Below are 21,641 nucleotides of genomic sequence, written 5' to 3'. Positions count from 1 at the left end.
ACAGATTCTGATTGAATTGGTCTTGACATCAGAGTTTTTAAGCCCCTCCCTCCGGTGATTCTAGTGGGTAGCCAGGGATAAAAACAGCTACAAGTAATATGGGTTAGCAAGCAACTCCCAAACCTAGAGTCTGTTGCCATAGTACCCTGTGTGAGAACAAGTATATTATTATACTATAATTATTCTAAAGTTGTTTCATGTGTGTGTGACCTCTCCCATAAAAGGAACCCCCCAGGGACAGGACTGGTGCCTCCCACTGAAACATAGTAGGGTTCTGTCCATGGTGTGTGCTCAGTAGATGCTAAATGGGTGTCTGGTGGCCATATTTCTATTAATGAAGACCTCCTTTGGGCTTATTCTCAAATACCTGGCCACACTAGAGGGATCGCAACCTTCTGTAGACATTACATGACAATCATCAGAAGGAAAGGTAGCAGAGAAGTAGGGAGAGGATCCTACCAGCCTGTGGACACAGAGGGTGTCCCATTAACAGTAACAACTCAAAATTCCCTGACCCTTGTGCCACATACTCATGTACTTCTGGGTGTTTCCCAAAGGTGTTTCACGTGCGCCCATGGTTGAGTCCTCTCCTGCTGAGCCTTGGCTTCTCCACGGAGTTGTCACAGGGCACCACCATGGTCACCAGGCACAACCATCTCTCATCACAGCCAAGACCCGGGAGCCCTTGAAATGTGAAAGTTGCAGGGGGTTCTGGTGCAAAGAGGAAGATAGCCCTTCTTTGAATTATACTCCTTTGAGTTGCTGGGGGGTGGGGGGGTTGGGGGGGGCCCTGAACAGTCCATGGGAGGCTAGGCAGGTGTACAAATCTGGGTGAGAGATCATCAGTCACTGGCCTCTTTCCCCGACTCATTCTTTTTTCTTTTTTTTTTTTTTTAACATCTATTTATTTATTTGGCTGCATCGGGTCTTAGTTGAGGCAAACAGGATCTTTCGTTGCGGCATGCGGGCTTCTCTCTAGTTGTGTTGCTCGGGCTCTAGAGCTCATGGGCTTAGCTGCCTCATGGCATGTGGGATCTTAGTTCCCCAGCCAGGGATCGAACTGCTTCCCCTGCACTGGAAGGCGGATTCTTAACCACTGGACCACCAGGGATGTCCCCTCAGTTATTCTTTTTTAAATAAATTTATTTATTTATTTTTGGCTGCGTTGGGTCTTCGTTGCTGCGCATGGGCTTTCTCTCATTGCGGTGCACGGGCTTCTCTTGTTGCGGAGAACAGGCTCTAGGTGCGTGGGCTTCAGTAGTTGTGGTATGCAGGCTCAGTAGTTGTGGCTCGCAGGCTCTAGAGCACAGGCTCAGTAGTTGTGGTGCACGGGCTTAGCTGCTTGGCAGCACGTTGGATCTTCCCAGACCAGGGCTTGAACCTGTGTCCCCTGCATTGACAGGCGGATTCTTAACCACTGTGCCACCAGATAAGTCCCCCCCTCAGTTATTTTTAAAGGTTCCTTCTTACCCATGGCTGTATCACCTTCTTTACTTAGAACAAGCTCTTGGGGTTTTTCCATTCTTCATGCAAATAGGGTTCTGGAAAGCCATCCCATGGGGTCTTCAGACATGTCTGAACCCGAGGTTGCATTCAAGCTGGTATCACCACTCAAGTCACAGTCCACGTACCCAGTGGCAGCAGTCGGTACTAGAGGGCAAGCAAGGCACCTCCAGAATATAAAGATAAGGGGTCCCTCTAAGAGGCAAACCAGTCAAATCAATACTTAATATATGAGATTAGCCACCTGAAATAGTGATCTGCCCCAAGTAGGAGAAAGGAAAGGAGAGACAAGGAACATTTCCTGATCACAGATAGTTTTCTAGATATTACATCTATCTTACGAACACCTTTAGGAGGTGGGTATAGTTACCCCATTTTATAGATGAAGAAACAGAAGCTCAGAGAGACCATGTGGCTCATAGATTTTGATCTCAGAGATGTTTGCCCTCAGTGATCTATTTTCTGTCCCTATAGTTTTGCCTTTTCCAAAAGGTCAAATAAATGGAATCATACAGTATGCAGCCTTGTGAGCCTGGCTTCTTTCACTAGCACAATGCAGTTGACATTCATCTGTGTTATTACATGTTTCTTTTTATTGTAAAGTAGTACTTCATTGTATGGATGTGCCACAGTTTGTTTTTACTTCTTCAATGAAAGGACATTTACACTGTTTCTAGGTTTTGGCAATTACTAATTATACACCTATAAACATTCACATACATGTTTTGTGAGTATTCATTTCTCTAGGAGTGGGATTTCTAGGTCATATGATAGATGTATGTTAACTTTACTAGAAACTGCCAAGGTGTTTTCCAAAATGGCTGTAGCATTTCTGCATTCCCACCAGCCACGTGTAAGAGTTCCAGTTACTCTGCATTTCCAGAGTTCCAGTTAGTCAGCATTTGATATTGTCATTACTTTTTATTTTAGGCATTCCAAATAGTGGCACATCATTGTGGTTTTAATTTGCATTTTATTAATTACTAATGATGTTGAGCATCTTTTCATGTGCTTACCATATATCTTGCAATCCATATTTTTGCCATCCACATATCTTCTTTGGTGAAACATCTGTTGAAATCTTATGTCCTTTTAAACTTATGTTGTTCGCTTTCTTATTGTTGAATTTTGAAAGTTCTTTATATACAAGTCATTTATCAGTTATGTAATTTGCAATTATTTTTTCTGAGTCTATGACTTGTCTCTATTCTCTGAACAGTGTCTTCTGAAGAAGTCCAATTTACAATTTTTTTCTTTTACAGATCATACTTTTGGTGTTGTATCTAAGAAATCTTTGCCTAACTCAAGATCACAAAGATATTCTCTTATTTTCTTTTCTAGAAGTTTTATAGTTCTAGGCTTTCCATTTTGGTTTATGATCCATTTCAATTTAATTTTTGTAGATGATGAGAGATGTAGATCAAGATTCAATTATTTGTATGCAGATATCCACCTGTCCCAGCACCATTTGTTGAACACCCTTGTCAATTTTGATCTAACATTACAGTTTTTTTCTGCCTGTAAATTTTACCTTTTCCACCATATGCCAATTTCTTGGGTCATTCGTTTGCCCATCTACCATCATCCACTTCTTCTTGCTTACTTAATTCCAGCCATACTGGTCTTCTTGCTGTTCCTCTAACATGCCTATTATGGACCTGCTGGGTCTTTGCACTTGCCATTCCCTCAGTCTGGAATATTCTTCTTCCAAATATCCACATGATTATAATTTTTGTGGCTTTCTGTTTGGATTAAAAAAATCCCACAAATATCTACAAAGCTCACTCCATTTCATTCAGGTGTCTGCTCAAATATCACCTTATTTAAGAGACTTTCTTAAGGTCTGAAGACTCTGTTTATTTTTTTTTTGAAGACTGTTTAAAATGGCTCTTCCAACCCTATCTTGGGCTACTACTTTTACTTTATTTCTTTTCATGGCATGCATCATAATCTGACATTCTTTCTATCTATCTTTGTTTTGTTTTTGTTTTTATTTTTTTTGCGGTACACGGGCCTCTCACTGTCGTGGCCTCTCCCGTTGCGGAGCACAGGCTCCGGAAGCGCAGGCTCAGCGGCCATGGCTCACGGGCCCAGCCTCTCCGCGGCATGTGGGATCTTCCCGGACAGGGGCACGGACCCGCGTCCCCTGTATCGGCAGACGGACTCTCAACCACTGCGCCACCAGGGAAGCCCTATCTATCTATCTTTATTTGCTAATTGACTATATACTCCTTCCCCCAATGCTATCAGAATATTAAGCACCATGAGAGCAGGAATATTGTCTCTTCTATTCACTAATGTATCCCTGGTGTCTAGAACAATTCCTGTACACAGTTCATACTTAATAAAGAGTTGTTGATCTTACCAAATAAATTCAAACAAGAAATATTTACTGAGTGCCTACTAGGCACCAGGCACAGTGCTAGGCTCTGGAGATATAATGGGGAGAAAAACAAACATGGGCCCTGCCCTGATGGAGCTCACAGCCCAGCGGGAAAGACCAACATTAACTAAATAATCGCAGAAATGAAATGGATAGTAGCTTCTGGGCCTTGAAGGAGGAATACATGGTGCTGGGGAGCTTTAACCTAGTCATAGGGAATTAGTCATGGAGGTTAAGGGAAAGGTTCCCAAGAGGCAGCTGTGACCAACGTGAGAAATAAGGATTAAAGGTGGTTCACTAGGTGAGGAGCAGGAAGAAAGGGCCTTCCAGGTACCTGGCACTTCCTGTACAAAGACCCTGAGAGGTTCGGGAGCTTGGCACGTTTGAGGAGCTAAAAAAAAGATGGGTGTGCCTGGTGGCAGTGAGTTAGGCAAGGAGAGAGGCAGGCAACGAGGCTGGGGTGCTAGCAGGGAGCTCACAGACTAGGTCACGCCAGCCAAGTAGGGAACCGCTCTTTACTTTAAGAGCAAAGAGAAGCCATTGAAGGTTGGTTCCATCTTTTTAACCACCCAATGTACATGGAACATAATAAACCCTCAATAAAACACGCTTGCATGTTGAAAACAGTCCTACATGTTACTGGTGGAAGTGTACATTGATCCAACTTCTATGTAGGGAAACTTCACCACACCGTTCAAAATTACAAATATAAAATATATATACGTTTTCACCCAGTAATTCCCTTCTTGGAACCTATTCTACTGATATACTTGCCCGTGTATGAAATGACATTTGCTCAGGGTTATTCACTGCAGTGTTGTTTCTAACAGCAGAAGAATGGAGACAAACCAGATGTCTCTCAATAGGAGATTACTGAAAAAGTTGTGATGCCTCCATGCAGTGAACTAAAAATGAACCATAAAAAAGGGATAATGAAGCTTTTAATGCATTTTTAAAAAAAGAATTCCAAGACACATTATTAAGTTTGAAAAAATCAAGGTCAGGGCAGAGTTTGTAAATGACTACCATTTGTGTGGGTTAAAAACAAAAAACAAACAAACGAAACCCTAAAACAACAACAACAACAACAACAAAAAACAGGCACAGGGAAAAGAAATACGTACAGCTTTCCTGTGCTTAGCATATCTCCAGAAGGAAGCCTAAGAAACTGGTAATGTTGCTTGCCTCTGGAGAGGGACACCGGATGGCCGGGGAGTGGGTTGGAGGGAGACTTTTACGGTGAACTTTCTGAATTTGGAACCGTGTGAATATCTTACCTATTTTAAAACTAAATAAATTCACATAACAAGTACTCATTGGTTAAAGGAACTAATGAACTAGAAAACTAATTCATTAAACAAATGGCTTCCATCCAGTACTCCTCTCTGCTATTTGAAGGAAAAGGTTTCAGGGACTCCTAGCTTCTGCCCCTTCCCTAATTCCTGGCACAGTCCCCATGGGGAATCCACCAACAGAGGATCCCTTGCGGCCTTTGGAAAGGCAGGTGGGAAGAAAATATTTATTCCGGTCAACTGGCATAATTTCCAGGAAAGGCCTCCCTCTTTCACCTTGAAACCACGCTTGTCATGCGGCCCCACAGAGACACATCAGTTGGAGGCCTCTGCCAACCTTGTTTAATTAGGTTCCTTGCTGAAAAGCTGCGCCATTGGTCTCCGAGGTGCCAAGTGGCCCCCAAAGATGGAGTCACTTCTCCACAGGGAACTCTTGTCAGAAAGGCTGATATTTGACGCCTTCCTGAATAAAAACAAGCACCTAAAAGTTGTTTGCAATAGCGAGAAAAGCAACGTGGTCGTGCTAGAATGTCTTGAGCTCCCGAACTGCAATGACCCAAAGAGCTGGTCTGTGAGTTCTGATTAAATTCCAGTGGAAAGGCCAGTGAACAGCACGGGTTCGTGTCTTGGGCGGCTCGGTGTCATCACCCGGGCTTGATAAGAAGGATGAAAGGGAGACCAACAGGCTCACCTTCGGAAGGAGTTCCCTGTTCCTCTGGGACCAGGAGGCGGCTCCAGCTGCTCCAGCTACTAATGAAGGAAAGCAGCTGGGTTTTGCCCTGGAGTCCTCTCCGGGAGGCCTAAGGCTTAGGCAGGCATGCGGGTCTAGGAGGGGCCCAACAACGAAGGGAGCAACAGAAAAGAATGAGAAGGAGGTGAGGAGTGGGGATCTTCAACCCTTCGTCTCCGTTTGTGCTACAATGTGATCATTTCTATCGCAACCCTATGGAGAAAAGGATTACTGCCTCCTGCCTACCTCATTCTACAGATGAGGAAACAGACTCAGAAAAATGCAGTAACTTGCCTAAGGTCTCACAACTAGCAAGTGTCCGGCTCAGGGCATGAGCCCAGGGCTCTCTGATACCAGAGACCATTCACCTTTTTTTTTTTTTTTTTTTTTGGCCATGCCTCAGCATGTGGGATCTTAGTTCCCTGACTAGGGATCGAACCTGCACCCCCTGCGGTGGAAGCACAGAGTCTTTACCACTGGACCACCAGGGAAGTCCCTGTTCACTTTTAAGTCAGAAATAAACATTTAGCTTTTAAGAACCTGTGCCATTTTTCTCTTAAATATTGCATCTCAATGTGCTACTTGACATCTGTACATTATTTCTATTCCAAAGACAAAGAAGATGAATTCTTTCTTTTTTCTTTCCTTCTCACCTTGAGTTCATCCGTATGAGCTGAACAGGGGATTCTCAAATCCTTTTATCAGTCAAGAAGACAAAGAGGAAATACTCAGGAGTCCCAGGGCAGCCAGAGCCCCTTCCCGGAGGCAGGATCTGGCTGCTCCAGTTACTTGGGTATTCTAGATGCCAAAAGCTTTCCACAGGGACAAGACCAGTATATTTTCCATGCTGGGACTTTCTATGAACTGTGTCTTTTGCCTCTTCTGAAGACAAAACCAGGGAAAACAACCTTATGTTAGCAGTGTGGACTTCAGTTAGACATAAGAAAGAACTTCCTGACAAATGAACAAGGGATGTTGGATCATAAAATGAGTGACCCAGAAAAGACAGTCTTGAAATAAACTGGTTGGCAGGTGCCATGCATATAATCCAGATTCAGGGGACTGTGGTCGATTTGATTATCTCACCACCTCCTGAGACACCCTGCCATCTAGTCTGCATCTTATCACAGCCCCACATATATTTATACCTCTGAGCCTTTGCTCTTGCTGTCCCCTCCATCGGAAAAGCCGTTCCCTCTCCGTGACTGTCCCAATTCTATCTATCAAGGGCTAGCTCAAGTCCCTGGGTCTGCTCAAAGCTTTCTCTGCCCACTCCAGCCCATGTGAATCTATTCCTCTTGGAATTCTCCATAGTCTGGAACTCAGTCATGATCTTCTTGTTCCTGCAAAGTCAGGTGGCCAGGTTATTATCAGAGAGAGGGGGAAAGGACACTGGGAAGCAGAAGCAGCAACCGTCACAGCTGTCCACCCTGCTGGGAACCTGCCACACCACCCACATGACCACTGTCCACTCTGCCGAGACCCTGCCACATGCAACCCTCTGACCCTCATTTGCATTCTGTGGGCCCCTCTTCTGGGAGGAGAATGCCCGGAAGGCACACACAGATATCTGCCAACTATATTTCCCAAATGACACCATATTATGAAGCTGGCGTTCTGGAACATGCCAGTTTTTGTTGGTTTGGAGCACAGTTTCCTCAGCATCCAATCATCCCTGATACAGTGATGTGTTATCATTTGAAAGGTGCTCTTACACATAAGAATTTATTTTATCCTCATAACAATCGCATAAATCCCATTTTATAGATGAGAAAACTGAGGCAGGGCAAGTGGTTTGCACCAGCTCACATGGCTAGAAGATAGCAAAACTAGCACTAGAGGCCAACCTCTTCAGACAACGGGCCGGGGTACTTTTCATCATACCATACACGGTTTGAAAAATGTCTGTCCTCTGCTGCATAGCACAGGGAGATCAGCTCGGTGCTTTGTGACCACCTAGAGGGGTGGGATAGGGAGGGTGGGAGGGATGCCCAAGAGGGAGGGGATATGGGGATATATGTATACATATAGCTGATGCACTTTGTTGTACAACAGGAACTAACACGACACTGTAAAGCAATTATACTCCAATAAAGATGAAAAACACACACAAAAAGAAAAATGCCTGTCCCTAAAGCCAACCCCACTCCAAACTGCTGAGATGTACACATAGTGGACATTACCCATACTGTCATTGACAGGTGACAAGCCTGTCAGTGTTCGTACCAGTTAAAATTCAGACTTGGACCTTAGCATAGAAATACTCCTACTTATTAATGTCTTGGTCTGGCATCTGGATTCTGTGGTCCACCTACATAACCTATACAGGAGCATCTGGGTCACCTCCATTATTTCCTGCAGTTCACACCAAAGGCAGGGGATAGACCAGGCTGGCATACCAGGCTCTGAGTATCGTGCAACTTCTGCCATTTGAGCTGAGTCGAGAAACCCCAAAGCTGTCTGGGCCAGTCACCTGGCTCTCTTGGATTATTCCTAACCTGCCTCTCTTCAGGCTCATTTCTGCCAGACACTGAGAACTTGACTACAGACCACTCCGCAGGGTTTGCCTCTGTTTTCTGGTTTGACTCTTGACTTTCCCAGATAGACTTTGGCCTCCTGGTACCAGAAAACAGAGGTGGATTATAATGGGTCTTTATGTAAAGTAATTAATGTTTGTAAGTTGCTTAGAACAATGACTGGCACATAGTAAGCACAAAGTAAGTGTTGGCTATTATTGTTATCATTATTATCCTCATCATCACCATCATCTACCACCTGCTTGGTATAATACATCTCAAATACTTAATCCAGCCTTCCCAATCCCTTGGTATAAAGTCCCAGATCCATAGCATAGCTCTGCCTGGGCTCTTCTAGATCATCGCCTATGACTCTCCTCCTTGCGATCTGAAACACCTGGACTTCCTTTAAGTCCACGGATGTGCCAAGCTCTCTAGACCTTTGCCCTGCTGTATTCTCCATTGAAATGCTCTTCATTTCCTGTCTCCCTCACCACGAAACACCCCCAGCCCCACAAATTTCATCCTTCAATTCTCAGCTGGAATCTTACTGCCCCCAGGACATATTCTCTGTGTCAATTCCCCACCCAACACATCAAGATTAGGTTAGGTCTTCCTGCTACACTTTCTTATAGCATCCTTTAGTGACTATTCTAAATAGGTATATAATTATGTCTTTAATGTCTGTCTTCCCACTACACTGTAAGCCTCATAAGAACAGGAGCCACGCTTAACGATTCACTGCTGTATCCTCAATGCCTAACAGGATTTTTAGAATGAGAAGGAGCTTAAAAACACACTGAATTGCACTGAACTGGATCAAGATAAATTGAAAAATGATGTTGGCATTGATGCCAATGAAACAATGACCTTAAAGCTTAATTTGCTATTATTTATTGACTGTATTTGCCATGACCTATTCAAAACCAGAATCTAGAATCTAATCAATAATAGAAGGATAAAGAATGGAAGAAACAGATAATAGAATCAATGTTTCTTTGTGCATCCATAACTATTGCTACCCTGAAAGGAGACATTAATTAAAGCTGAAAGGAAAAGATGAACGTCATGGGTATCAGGGATCAAAGATCAATGAGCAAGTTACTCATCTCTGATTGGTCAACCCAGAGGATGCTCAACTTTGCCTTGTGCACAAGGATACTGCCCAGTACTATTGGTGATGTCTCCTGAAGACCACTGAAAATGTCTTCGCCAACCCAAACAAAGCTGAAATTACCAACAAGGAAAGTAAAGGGCACCACAGCTCACCTGTCTTTTCATAGTGATGGTTTCTGTCTACTGGGACCTAAGGTTCAATTCACTTCCAGGCAACAAGGACCTGCGCAATCCCTCTCTCTGCCCACAACAGCTCACTGAGTAAGTTCTAATTTCTATGACGAGCACTGGAGGGCTTGCCTCACAAGATCCATCAGGTTCTGATCCATCACTGAGAACTTTTGTTTTTTCCTGTGGATTAAGAGTAAGAAGTTCTCCTGACAACTCACTTAATGGGAGTGAGAACTAAATGAGATAATGATATGTGAAAGCTCTCTGAAAAAGTTGAAAATTTTATATTCAAATGTCATGATTTTATTGTTGTTAACAACAGCGATTGTTTCTTGCTTTTCCCAGTTAATTTTTTCTTTCCTGTTCTTAAAAAAAAATAATAATAATAATAATTGAGGCATCCTTCTCAGGAGATGGGAATGCTGTTTAATGAGAGCTTTCTAAACGGCTGTTTATTAATGCCCACAGAATTTCCTCTTTTACCCATCTCTGTTGGAATGGAGAGACCTCTAGGGAATGGATGGCATCATCTACTCTTAATGAAATGCCTCTTGGGTCTGACTCAGTGTGGATGATAAAGTTGGGTGATTAATATGAACGCTTGACTTCCCCCAGCTTCCCTTCTGCCTTCTGCTTCCCTGACCCAGCCCTCTACCCCCAACTTTTCCTTGACTCCATCTGCAGTGCTTGCGAAGGGGTTTTAGCCCCGCCATGATTTCTATCAAGACACTCTAAAGCTGACTTACATAAACATGCAGTCCATAAAAAGCAGTATGATGGTTGCCCAAATGCAGCTTCAGACCATTGGAAGGGAAGGAAGCTTCCCTTCCAATCAGACTGTTACTCCAAGGCCCTCCTGTCAGGGGACTGTTGAGAATGCACAGCGACACCGACTGTAGCAGCCACACCAGCTGCTGAGTAATCCAATTCAACCCGGCAAAACTTGACTGAATGTTGGAGTCACACAGGCCCAGCGTCAATCTTGGTTCTACCATTAATGTCTGTGAGAGCCTGGGCCAGTCCTTCACTTCTCTGAGCCCGTGTCCTCATCAGTGGAAACAGGAATGCTTCCTCACATCGTTGCTGCCAGAATTCGAGGTAACATACACCGAGCACCTAGCTCCCTATCAAGTGCCCACTAACTACACACAGAAAGGGTGGATATTGAGTAAGTACGAGAAACATTCTAGAGACGGTAGAATTCTCAGGGAGAGATCAGAGTTGCCTGTGGATAGAGGTCAAGAAAGACTTTGCAGAGGAGCCTTGTAAGGGCCTTGAAAGAAGGGTGAGGAGTTTGGCAGATGGACTGAGGGGAGGGCACACCGGGCAGGGGAATAGCACGAACAAAGCTGGGACTAGAGCCCAAAGCACTGGGCCCACTGGGGCAGGTAACAGGATGCAGCTGGAGCAGGGTAGGATTGGGGAGGGAGCCCTGGGAGAGGAGGCCAGAGCCAGGAAGAAGCTAGATCAGAAGCGCCTTTCGGGGTCATTGTTAAGTTGTAGGGGACATGGTTTGGCCCACAATACAGCGAGTTTCTTGTCAGCAAGGGCCATGTCAGAATACATTAATTACAATAGCAATTGGATAATGAAAATCGAATGTTGTATATTAAAACCCCCAAAATGTAGGGGTCTCTGAACGATGGAGACATTTGTCTTCTCTAATCAGAGAAGATGGCAGAATAGTAATAAGAAGGGGAATAACGATGAGACTGGTTTAGGAGAACTGAGTCCTTTGGATGCTTCTCGTATTGGTGCATTAATGATGCTGTGAAATCTAGTTCCTGTCTACTCCCAGAGGCTTGGATGGCAAGTCAGGTCTCCAAGTCAAGTCACAAGTCCTAAAATAACAACTTGGAGAGCCTTTCTATTTCAACTCTCATTGTATTCTAACCACACACAGGGCATTGTTTTTGGCTTTGGGGGCACAAAGATGAATAGGACCCAATCTGTCCCATAGGAACTTACAGCACAGCTGGGGAGACACGGACGGGCCTCAGGGCCCACCCCAGACTGGTACCCACAGTGAATGTTCAAAGATGGTCAGAAGCTGGCTGAGGCTGGGTCCGAGGGGTTTTCCTCCGTTACTATATTAGACCCGTGCTTCATCTTATCCATGTTGGAGTGGCCATCTTTTTAAAAAAAATACATATGGGAGTTTTTTTCCATTAAGGAAAATGTGACAAACTCAGAAAGCTAGAAAAAACTACCCATAATTTCACTACCACTCTTCACATTTTGGTGGATCTCTCTCCAGTTTCCGTTTCTCTACATAGGCAAGTGTGTCTGATGGTGTGTTTGTTACATGATCTCACTGTACATACACTTTTGTGTACTACTTTTTCTCAGGAGCTTCATATCAAAGGCATTTTTCTTTTCACTAAAGATTATTTTTAATGATCGTCTTTTAAAAACCTCATGATATCTGATCACATGACTACGTGAGAGTCTACTTGGTCACGTCCCTTATTGCACTGCAGGCTGTGTGGTATCCAGTGGTGGGCACAGGCTTTGGAGTCAGGCAGACCCACGTCCTCTCCAAATCCCATTCTGACACTTAGCTGTGTGGCTTTGGACGAGTTACTTAATCTCTCTGAGCCTCAGTTTTGTCATCTGTAAAATGAAGATAATCAACCACTTCGCATGGTTTATGAGGATCAGAGCTAACACATGTAAAGCCCTAAATAAAGCAAGTTCGAGTCCTAGAAATGAATGATGTTCTTCTTAAATTGGAAGATCTGAGAGGCCAGGACCTAAATCTAAGCACTTATATAGAGAGCCTAACATAGCCACAGGCACACACAGGCACTTTTGCAGAGAGCCCCCAAAACGACCAATAGGACACCCCCTACAGCCACAGCTATCCAAGGGTAGTGGTATAGGAGGAAGAACACGGGCTTTGGAGCTCGACTGTGCTGGGTTTGAATCTCATGTCTACCACTGTGTGCCTCTGCAACTCATGTAACCTCCCTGAGCCTCATTTTTCTCATCAACGGGAATCGTAAAGCGGGACTTTGTGAAATTTCAATCAAATGAACTATTGCATGGAAAGTGCTTAACACTGCGAACGTAATAGGTGCTTAACACATCTTCCTGCCCCCTCCTCACCTCCCCTAGAATCTTTCTGGTTTTCTGGTGATGAGATGATGAACTTGGAGACAGAACACAGAGATGCTCTCCCTGGATCTGCCATACACGACCCCATTTCAGGCCTCTTTGTGCCTCAGTTTCCCTCACCATACACTGGGGACAATAACTCTTGCTGCTTCCTTCACACAAGCGACAGGAAATCAAGAACCAGAGAAAAGGAAAACGTGTTTGGAATAGAATCACCTGGTTGGGAGGTCTCCCTTTGGACAATTTCTTCCTCTCCCCAATGCCAGGCCCCCCAGTCACTGCCGGGTAGATAAGAGGGCTCACCCAACCACCTCCAAGGAAGGACACCCCAGGGACACCTACCATGGGGTCTCCGTCCCAAGTCCACTTCCTCATTTCCCAGAATTGTATTTCATAAGGAATAAATCCTTTAAAAGGTTTTCCTGAGAGGATAGAGCCCCCAGGCTCTGCTTCATCCAGGGTTTGGTAAGGAGAACGGAAACCACGCCAGGCACCTCAAGAAGGGGCTCACTACAGGAAATGAAGTGCTGCAAATCCATCTGGAAGCTGGAGAAGAAAGGTCAGGGAGGCTGCCACCAGCTTTCCGAGAGCAGGAAGCTGCTCCTGATGTCCAGGCCAGGGACTGCAGGAAAGTGTGCCCAGGCATCACGGCTGCCTGCATCACAAGGCAGGAGACCCCCAGGGGGTGCCGAGAGACATCTCCTGTCTGCCAAAGCCCACACCTCTGCCTGCTGCTGCTGTTGCCTCCCATAACTCTTCCAAATCACACGAGGGCCTGCTGAGAGGCCGGTCAGGGAGGGATATCTCAGCAAGAGACGGGGATGGAAGAAAATGTGGAGAGCACATCCAATACCGAATCCTGAGGTTCAGGAGAAAGGGAAAACAAATATAAATCTTAAGCCCAGGGAGCAAGGAACTCAAAGGTATGGGGCTGGAATGACATGAACTGGGAGGGAGGATTAATGGCATGGGGACCACGGGCACTGGTTTTGAATTCAATCCTAGCCCCACCATCCACCAGCTGTGTGTGACCCTGGGCAAACTGCTTTACTTCTCTGGGCCTTAATTCCCTCATCTGCAAAGTGAGGCTAATCATAGCACCCACCTCTCAGAGAAAATTTAAGTAACGCACTTACAGCTTTACTGCCTGGCAGGTAATAAGTATTAAAAATACATTAACTCATAAAAGTCGTTCCGGAACACCTCTCCCAACCCCTCTTTCCCCTCTCCTATTTTCCCCTCTGCCTTCTTTCGTTTTCCCTGCAAAACCTAAAAAGGTGGCATTTTCAAAAATCCCTGCCTGCAGCAATGCCTCGTCTTTCTTCCTTTTGTTCCTGAGGACAGAGAATAAGTTGGGAGACCACCTTCCCTTGACCACGGAGGAAGCTAAAACATAAAGGACCCCAAATCCTATTAATGATGGTTGGGCCATTTAAAGAAAAATCATACAATGAAATTGACTTCTGGGGGTAGAGTACAGGTCTATGAATTTTAACACATGCATAGATTCATGTGACTGTTACCACAATAGGACACAAAACAGCCATTTCACCCCCAAAATGTCCCTCATGCTACCCCTTGACAGTCACACCCTCCCTCCACCTCTAACCTCTGGTAACCACTAATCTGTCCTCCACTCCTGTAGTTTTGTCTTTTTGAGACTGTCATATAAATGTAATCATAACCTATGTACCTTGGTTACATGTAATCTATGCTTCTCTCACTTGGCATAACGCCTTTTTTTGTTTGTTTGTTTTTTGTTTTTTGTTGTTTTTTGCGGTACGCGGGCCTCTCACTGTTGTGGCCTCTCCCGCTGTGGAGCACAGGCTCCGGACTCGCAGGCCCAGCGGCCGTGGCTCACGGGCCCAGACGCTCCGCGGCACGTGGGATCCTCCCGGACCGGGGCACGAACCCGCGTCCCCCGCATCGGCAGGCGGGCTCTCAACCACTGTGCCACCAGGGAAGCCCGGCATAACGCCTTTGAGATTTACCCAAGTGGGTTCATGCATCAACAGTTAGTTCCTTTTGATTGCTGAGTAGTATTCCATGTTTGGGCCCTCTGAAGAGAATACTCAAGACATCCTTGGTGCTATTTCTTTGTGAAGGTTGCCTTAGTGAAATTCAAAGCAATTGGTTCCAAGTAATAAATGATATATTTTAAAATAATTTCTTCAGCCATGTGCTCCATTCTTAGTGAATTTTTACCCTGTGGGAGGGTGATCCCCCAAAACATATAATCTAAATGTATGTGTTTCCCTAGTTGGGAGATGAATCATTGAGGGAGGAGTACGGTAGCTATCACTGGCGTCCAGCCTCCTCACGTGCTTCTCCTGCCTCCAGTCAGGTTCCAGGCTGCCCACGTCCAGGTCTCACAGGCAGCCATACTGTGGATATTCTGTGACAGCCTCCAAAGCCATCTCTGTGCCTACATCTGGTGGCCTTGGTTTCAGCTGTCTGACGCCTTACTACTGCCTGCCATGAAGACAGCCAGCCAAGTCTTTGGGGGTTCTTCACTGCTATGTTCACATCACTCTCCTTTTGTTTTTTTGGCCACACCGCACAGCTTCCAGGGTCTTAGTTCCCCGACCAGGGATCGAACTGGGGCGCTCGGCAGTGAAAGCACAGAGTCCTAACCACTGGACTGCCAGGGAATTCCCCACATCACCCTCCTTGATTTCACTCCTGTGAGCCCATTCATTCCTGTGGCTTGTTTCTCCCGTCATGATTCCATTGCTCTCACTGAGAGAAGACACTCCTGACCAGAGGCTTGGGTTTTTTTCAGCTTCCCTGAGATATAATTGACATGCAACATTGTGTAATAGTTTAAGGTGTATGACATGTTGATTGATGCACTTATATGTTGCAAAGTGATTACCACCATAGCATTAGCTAATACCTCTATCACCTCATAAAATTACCATTTCTTTTTCTGTGCTGAGAACATTTAAGATATATCCTCTTAGCAACTTTCAAGTTTCTAATACAGTATTAGTAGCTATAATCACCATGCTGTACATTAGACCCTACAGAACATATTCATCTTACAATTGGAAGTTTGTCCAACATCCCTCCTTTTACCCTGCACCCCAGCCCTTGGTAACCACCACTCTACTGTGTCTATGAATTCATTTTTTTAGATTCCTCAGATAAGTGGTATCATATAGTATTTGTCCTTCTCTGTCTGACTTATTTCAGTTAGCATAATGCCTTCAAGGTCCACCCATGCTGTTGCAAATGGCAGGATTTCCTTCTTTCTCATGACTGAATAATATTCCATTGTACATTTACATATATCACATCTTCTTTATCCATTCATCCATTGACAGATACTTAGGTCGTTTCCATATCTTGGCTACTGTGAATAATGCTGCAGTGAACATGGGAGTACAGGTATGTCTTCTAGATCCTGATTTCAAGTCCTTTGGATATACACCCAGAAGTGGGATTGCTGGATCATATGATAACTCTATTTTTAATTTTTTTAAAGGAATCTTCATGCTGTTCTCCATAACGGCTACACCAATTTACATACCCACCAACAGTGCACAAGGGTTCTCTTTTCTCCATATCCTCACCAACACTTATCTCTTCTGGCCATAGTTATAATTCTTTTATCAGAATCCTGAACAAAGTGACCTTGCTCTTGCAATGTCATATTGCAACCTGATTATTAAAGTCTTTGATTTTTACTCTCCCTCAGTCCCTGACTCTAAGATTGATGAGAATGGCTTCTCCTGAGTTGAGCTAGGGGAACGTTTTTAGTGTTGCACCTCAGTGTTGCTTCCAAAGTTGTCCTTCCTTCAGCCAGTGTCTGACTTAAAGTATATTGTTTTTATCTTCCCAAAATTTAAGTTACCAGCTCACTGGGTGTGGTGGATGGTCTCCAGAGGTGGCTACCATCGATGTCTCTCCTCATTGTGTGTGCATGCTACTTGTTCCATCAAGATGTACAGTCTATTTTCTTTTTCCTTGAATCTCGTTCTGACCACCAGAATGAGGCAGAAGTGTCACTCTAGTCCTAGCCTTTAAAAGGACGTGAAAAAGGTGAGGCTCTCATGCTCTCTGAGGAAGGCAGCCACCATAGAGTAAAGAAACGCATGGTCTTCTGAATGAGAGACCATGTAGGGAAAGAGGGAGGCCCCATAGAGGAAGGCCATGGTGCCAGACATGTATTTGAAGCCTTCCTGAACCTTCCAGCTCAGCCCAGCCACCATCTGAATGCAGCAGACTGAGTGACCCAGCTGTCACTACTTGTCACCACCCAGACAAGCCCTTCCTGAATTCCTGACCAACAGAATAATGAGAAATAATAAGCCATGGCGGTTCTGAGCCACTAAATTTTGAAGTAACTTGTTACCCAGCAATAGATAAGAAAAACATTGAAAGACAATCCCCCAAGTTTTCAGGAGGCAGTTTTTGCCCTTTTCCTTGCTTCAGCATCTCAGTCCAGAGCCAAACCTGTGTTTCAACTTGTCTTCATGTCTTCCAGAAGGGCTTGAGGGTCTTTGTGCAAACAGAATCCCTGGTAGCTTCTGTCATGTGCCCTGACCTGCCAACCCCCACCTGTGACATGAAGACACGATTCCTTCTCTCTCCTCAGATTTCTGTTATGATGGAAGCTTTTAGGGAGAAGTTAAAATGAGTTTGTTCTCCCTAATCAGTGAAATAATGTACAGAAAGAAATCAGCCTGAAAGCCCAAACTGGCTCCGGACAACCTCCGGGGCAGGGAGACCCCATGCAATTAACAAGCATAGGAGCTACATTTATTTAGTGCTAGCTGTGTACCAGGCTCCAGCTAAGTATGTTAGGTGCAGCATCTCATTGAATCCTCAGAACTACACTGGGAGACAGCTATTATTTTTAATCTCCATCGTACAAATGAGAAAAATAGGCTTAGTAAGATTAAGTAACTTTCCCTAAGTCACATAGCTTATTAGCCCATCTTTTAACAAGATCAGATGTCTTTTTCTGGGTTGTGGTAGCCATATACACATCAAAGAGGCACCTCAGTTCAGTTCAGACACTTTCAGACACAGAAAATGCCAAGGAGAAGACCCCAGAGCTTTCCAACCCTTTTCATTCCCTGGCACACATAAAAAGTGACAATATAAGTAGGACACACTGGGATAATGGGTTAAGGTTGCTTCAGGTAGAGGTGACAAGCCTAGGGCACTCCAGTTGGGAAACTCAAACTTTTTGTAATCCAAAGTCACTTCATTTCCCCAAGTCCTTTGTACCTCTTAGACTTCTAAGAGGGGATGAGGATAAAAAAAAAAAATTTTAATATAACTTAATATAGATAGGTTATCATCTCAGAGCCGTTGGAAGAGCAGCCTTCAACCTCTAGAAAGGGCCCAACCTGGGAGATGTGTGTTCTTTCTTTCTTTTTTTAAAAAAAATAAATTTATTTATTTATTTCTGGCTGCATTGGGTCTTCGTTGCTGCACATGGGCTTTTTTTAGTTGCGGCAAGCGGGGCTACTCTTTGTTGCGGTGCACGGGCTTCTCACTGTGGTGGCTTCTCTTGTTGTGGAGCATGGGCTCTAGATGCACGGGCTTCAGCAGTTGCAGCACGCAGGCTCAGTACCTGTGGCTTGTGGGCTGTAGAGCACAGGCTCAGTAGTTGTGGAGCACGGTTTAGTTGCTCCACGGCATGTGGGATCTGCCCAGACCAGGGATCAAACCCGTGTCCCCTGCACTGGCACGCAGATTCTCAACCACTGTGCCACCAGGGAAGCCCGAGATGTGTGTTCTTGAGATGTGACCTTGGACAAATGTCTTAGCCTCTCTGGGCTTGTTTCTCTCTGAAGAAAAGCGAGGACTGCCCCAAAGGATTACAAAGTGAGCACAGTGGGTAAAGAAGGCATGAGGATTGGCCCTCATTCCCAGTAGAAAAATTCAACCTTGGAAACCACTGGAGAGAGAAGACAATTAATTGTTCCCTTCAAAAGACACTAATCAAGAAGGAGAGAATTTTCTAGAAATTAATGATAGTTTGGGTGTTACCTTCCAGATGCTTTGGTATTCAGTTTTCTCCTGGCATTTTATTTTATTTTTAGGACTTTTATTGATATAACTCACAAAGCACGCAACTCACCCATTTAAAGTATACAATTCAGTGGTTTTTAACATATTCAGAGTTGTACAACCTTCACCATAATCTAATTTTAAAATATTTTCATCACTCCATAAGGAAACCCCACTCTTCCCAACACCTACCCCTCCCAGCCCCTAGGCTAATCTACTTTATGTCTCCATAGATTTGCCTATGATGGATATTTCACACAAGTGGAATCGTACAATATATCTTTGTATTTTGCGACTGGCTTCTTTCACTTAACATAGTGTTTGCAAGGTTCATCCATGTTGCAGGGTGTATCAGTACTTCATTCCTTTTTATTACTGAATTACATACTATTGTATAACTATACTACATCTATTTATCTATTCATCAGTTGATGGATATTTGGGTTGTTTGCTTTTTTTTTTTTTTTTTCTATTATGAATAAAGCCTTGAACATTTGTGTACAAAGTGTTTTGTGTAGATGTATGTCATTTCCCTTGGGTACATACACAGGAGTAGGACTGCTGAGTCATATGGTAACTCCATGTTTAACATTTTGGGAAACTTCCAAAGCAGGTGCCCCACTCTACATTCCCACCAGCAGTGTACGAGGGTTCCAAGCTCCTCAAGCAGCAGTTTCTGACACAGCCAATTATGCAGACCAGAGAGAACATGAAACCAACACTGCAGCTAAGATGAAAAAAAGAATGAGAATGTTCATTTACCTACATGCCTAGAGGCTGGAGGTTGAGGCTAGACTGACAGGTTGGAGCCTTGGGCAATTCTCCTTATCACTCCGATTCAAGAATTTTAAAGATTTACGGTAATAGTAAGGTGAAAATGTCAGAAAAACATGTTTTCAAAGTCATTCACCATTTCTCAGCCAGACTTGTCAGCAGTAAATGTTATGTATGTGTGTGTAAATGTGGGCTAATGTCTATCAATAGGAAATTTTCAGGAAAAAAAAATATTTTTTTTTTAGTTTGATTAAAAAACTAGATTCCTATGGATAATCATGGGTGCCCAAAATGAAACCTCTCCATACATCTCCAGAAACCACACAGATCAATAAGGAGAGCAATTAAACCACCCCATAACACAACCTTAATGAAACTATAGATGGAATTTTTTACACATAAGAGGTGCTCAACGTTCGCAGAATTAATGAATAAACGGCAAAACAGCAGAGGAAATGAAGTGTGATTAACATGCTAGATCCACATTCTACTAATTCTGACACGCTGGCCTTATGAGCCAAAATCAATAGGAAAATGTAATTGGGATCCAGGTTAAGGCCTTACATTTAGGTACCCTACCAACACCTGGCATGGTGCCTTGCACATAGCAGGAGCTTCACATACATATGCTGAATGAGTTGAAGTCATGATCCTTGCCACTGGAACTCACTATCTTGTGGAACAGAGAGACCTTTAATTCCATAAATACCATCCCGCCTGAGAAGTACAGGGGTCTATATGGGTAGCAGTGGGTCCCAAAGGAGGGCCATGCCCTTGAGTGGGCACTTGGATAGCTTCATTCAGGATCAGGTTTCTCCAAACCATCAGAATATCTCTAGCTCTACCTCCTGTTAATGAGCTGCTGTCAATACCATGGAGACACAGCATCTCTGAAGAGAATGAATCCCTTTCTATTGACATCTGGGGAGGCACCTGTTCCCTTTCAGCTTTGAGTAATGAATGCACAAGAGGAGCTTCATTTGAACTCTGAAACTGACTAGGGCTCATAACCTTGAGGTTGGCTGAGCCCGAGAGCCCCTAGGCCTGTTAATTTCAGCCACTGGCCCAAAGCAGGCCTCTCTAATCACCGGTCTCACCTACTCCTATTCCCAAACTGATGTGGGTTTTCCTACCCCCACTGCTGACCTCCCTCTTGCCGTGTCCATGATGTTCTCTGGCACCCTTGTACCTTGCAAATAAATTTCTCACTCTCCCAGCACCCCAACCTGTTCATGCCATAGCTATTTGCCCATGCTTCTCCTCCCATCTGGAATGCTCTACTTGCCTCAGTCATTCACCTGAAAAGACATTCTTTTCTCTATGAAGACCAAGCTTAAGCATTACTTCTCCTATGAAGGTGTTCTTTGCTTCCCTTAGCATCATGTCTTTTAAGATTTTTTTCATGTTAACTGCCAAATGCAAACCAATCAGATGACACTGGTTCTTTAAAAAATGAATACAATCTTAGGCCAAATTAACATCGGTGATAAGAAAACACACACACACACACACACACACCAGTGCTTGGCCAAGAAATAATCACCACCTCCCAGCCTCCCCCATTATGAAAAAGCAATAAACACTCTAACAAAAGAGAGACATCAGTCTGCCTGGTATTATCATTCTCCCATTCAACAAATGCTTACAGCTCACCGCCTGGGCAGCAGGCACACAGCTGGCCCATGGTCCCTGCCCTCCAGGGGTTCACTCTCAGGTGGGAGACAATTACATAAAGAGATGATCGTAGAACTGTCTCTTCCGCCCACAGTGTCTCAACCACACTGAACAGCATGGGAGTTCCTGAGCAAGTGGTACTATTTGGAGCCTTTGCTGAAACTGCCCCTCTGCCTGGCATGCCCCTCCACTCCCGCCCCACCCCCAAGTTAGCAACGGCTGCCCACCCGTGTCCCCTTCTCTGACAGCGGGTTTCCCACTGCAGCAGATCCCAACTGGAAGAGGGGAGATACCACCACCTTAATTCAAGTTGTGAAATTTTATTTTTACCTAGGATT

General features: G+C 44.4%; 1 protein-coding gene across 2 annotated transcripts in view; it reads right to left on the bottom strand.

The window, feature by feature from the left end:
- The window catches only part of LYRM9 (LYR motif containing 9), a 77,618-nt gene that overhangs the window by 40,946 nt on the left and 15,031 nt on the right, over positions 1–21,641 (bottom strand). The gene's annotated exons all lie outside the window — the stretch shown is intronic.

This window comes from Kogia breviceps, chromosome 19, assembly GCF_026419965.1.
Source record: "Kogia breviceps isolate mKogBre1 chromosome 19, mKogBre1 haplotype 1, whole genome shotgun sequence".
Classification (NCBI taxonomy): Eukaryota; Metazoa; Chordata; class Mammalia; order Artiodactyla; family Physeteridae; genus Kogia; species Kogia breviceps.
Note: the sequence above shows the minus strand (reverse complement) of the source record. Positions and strands in the feature narration are given on the sequence as shown.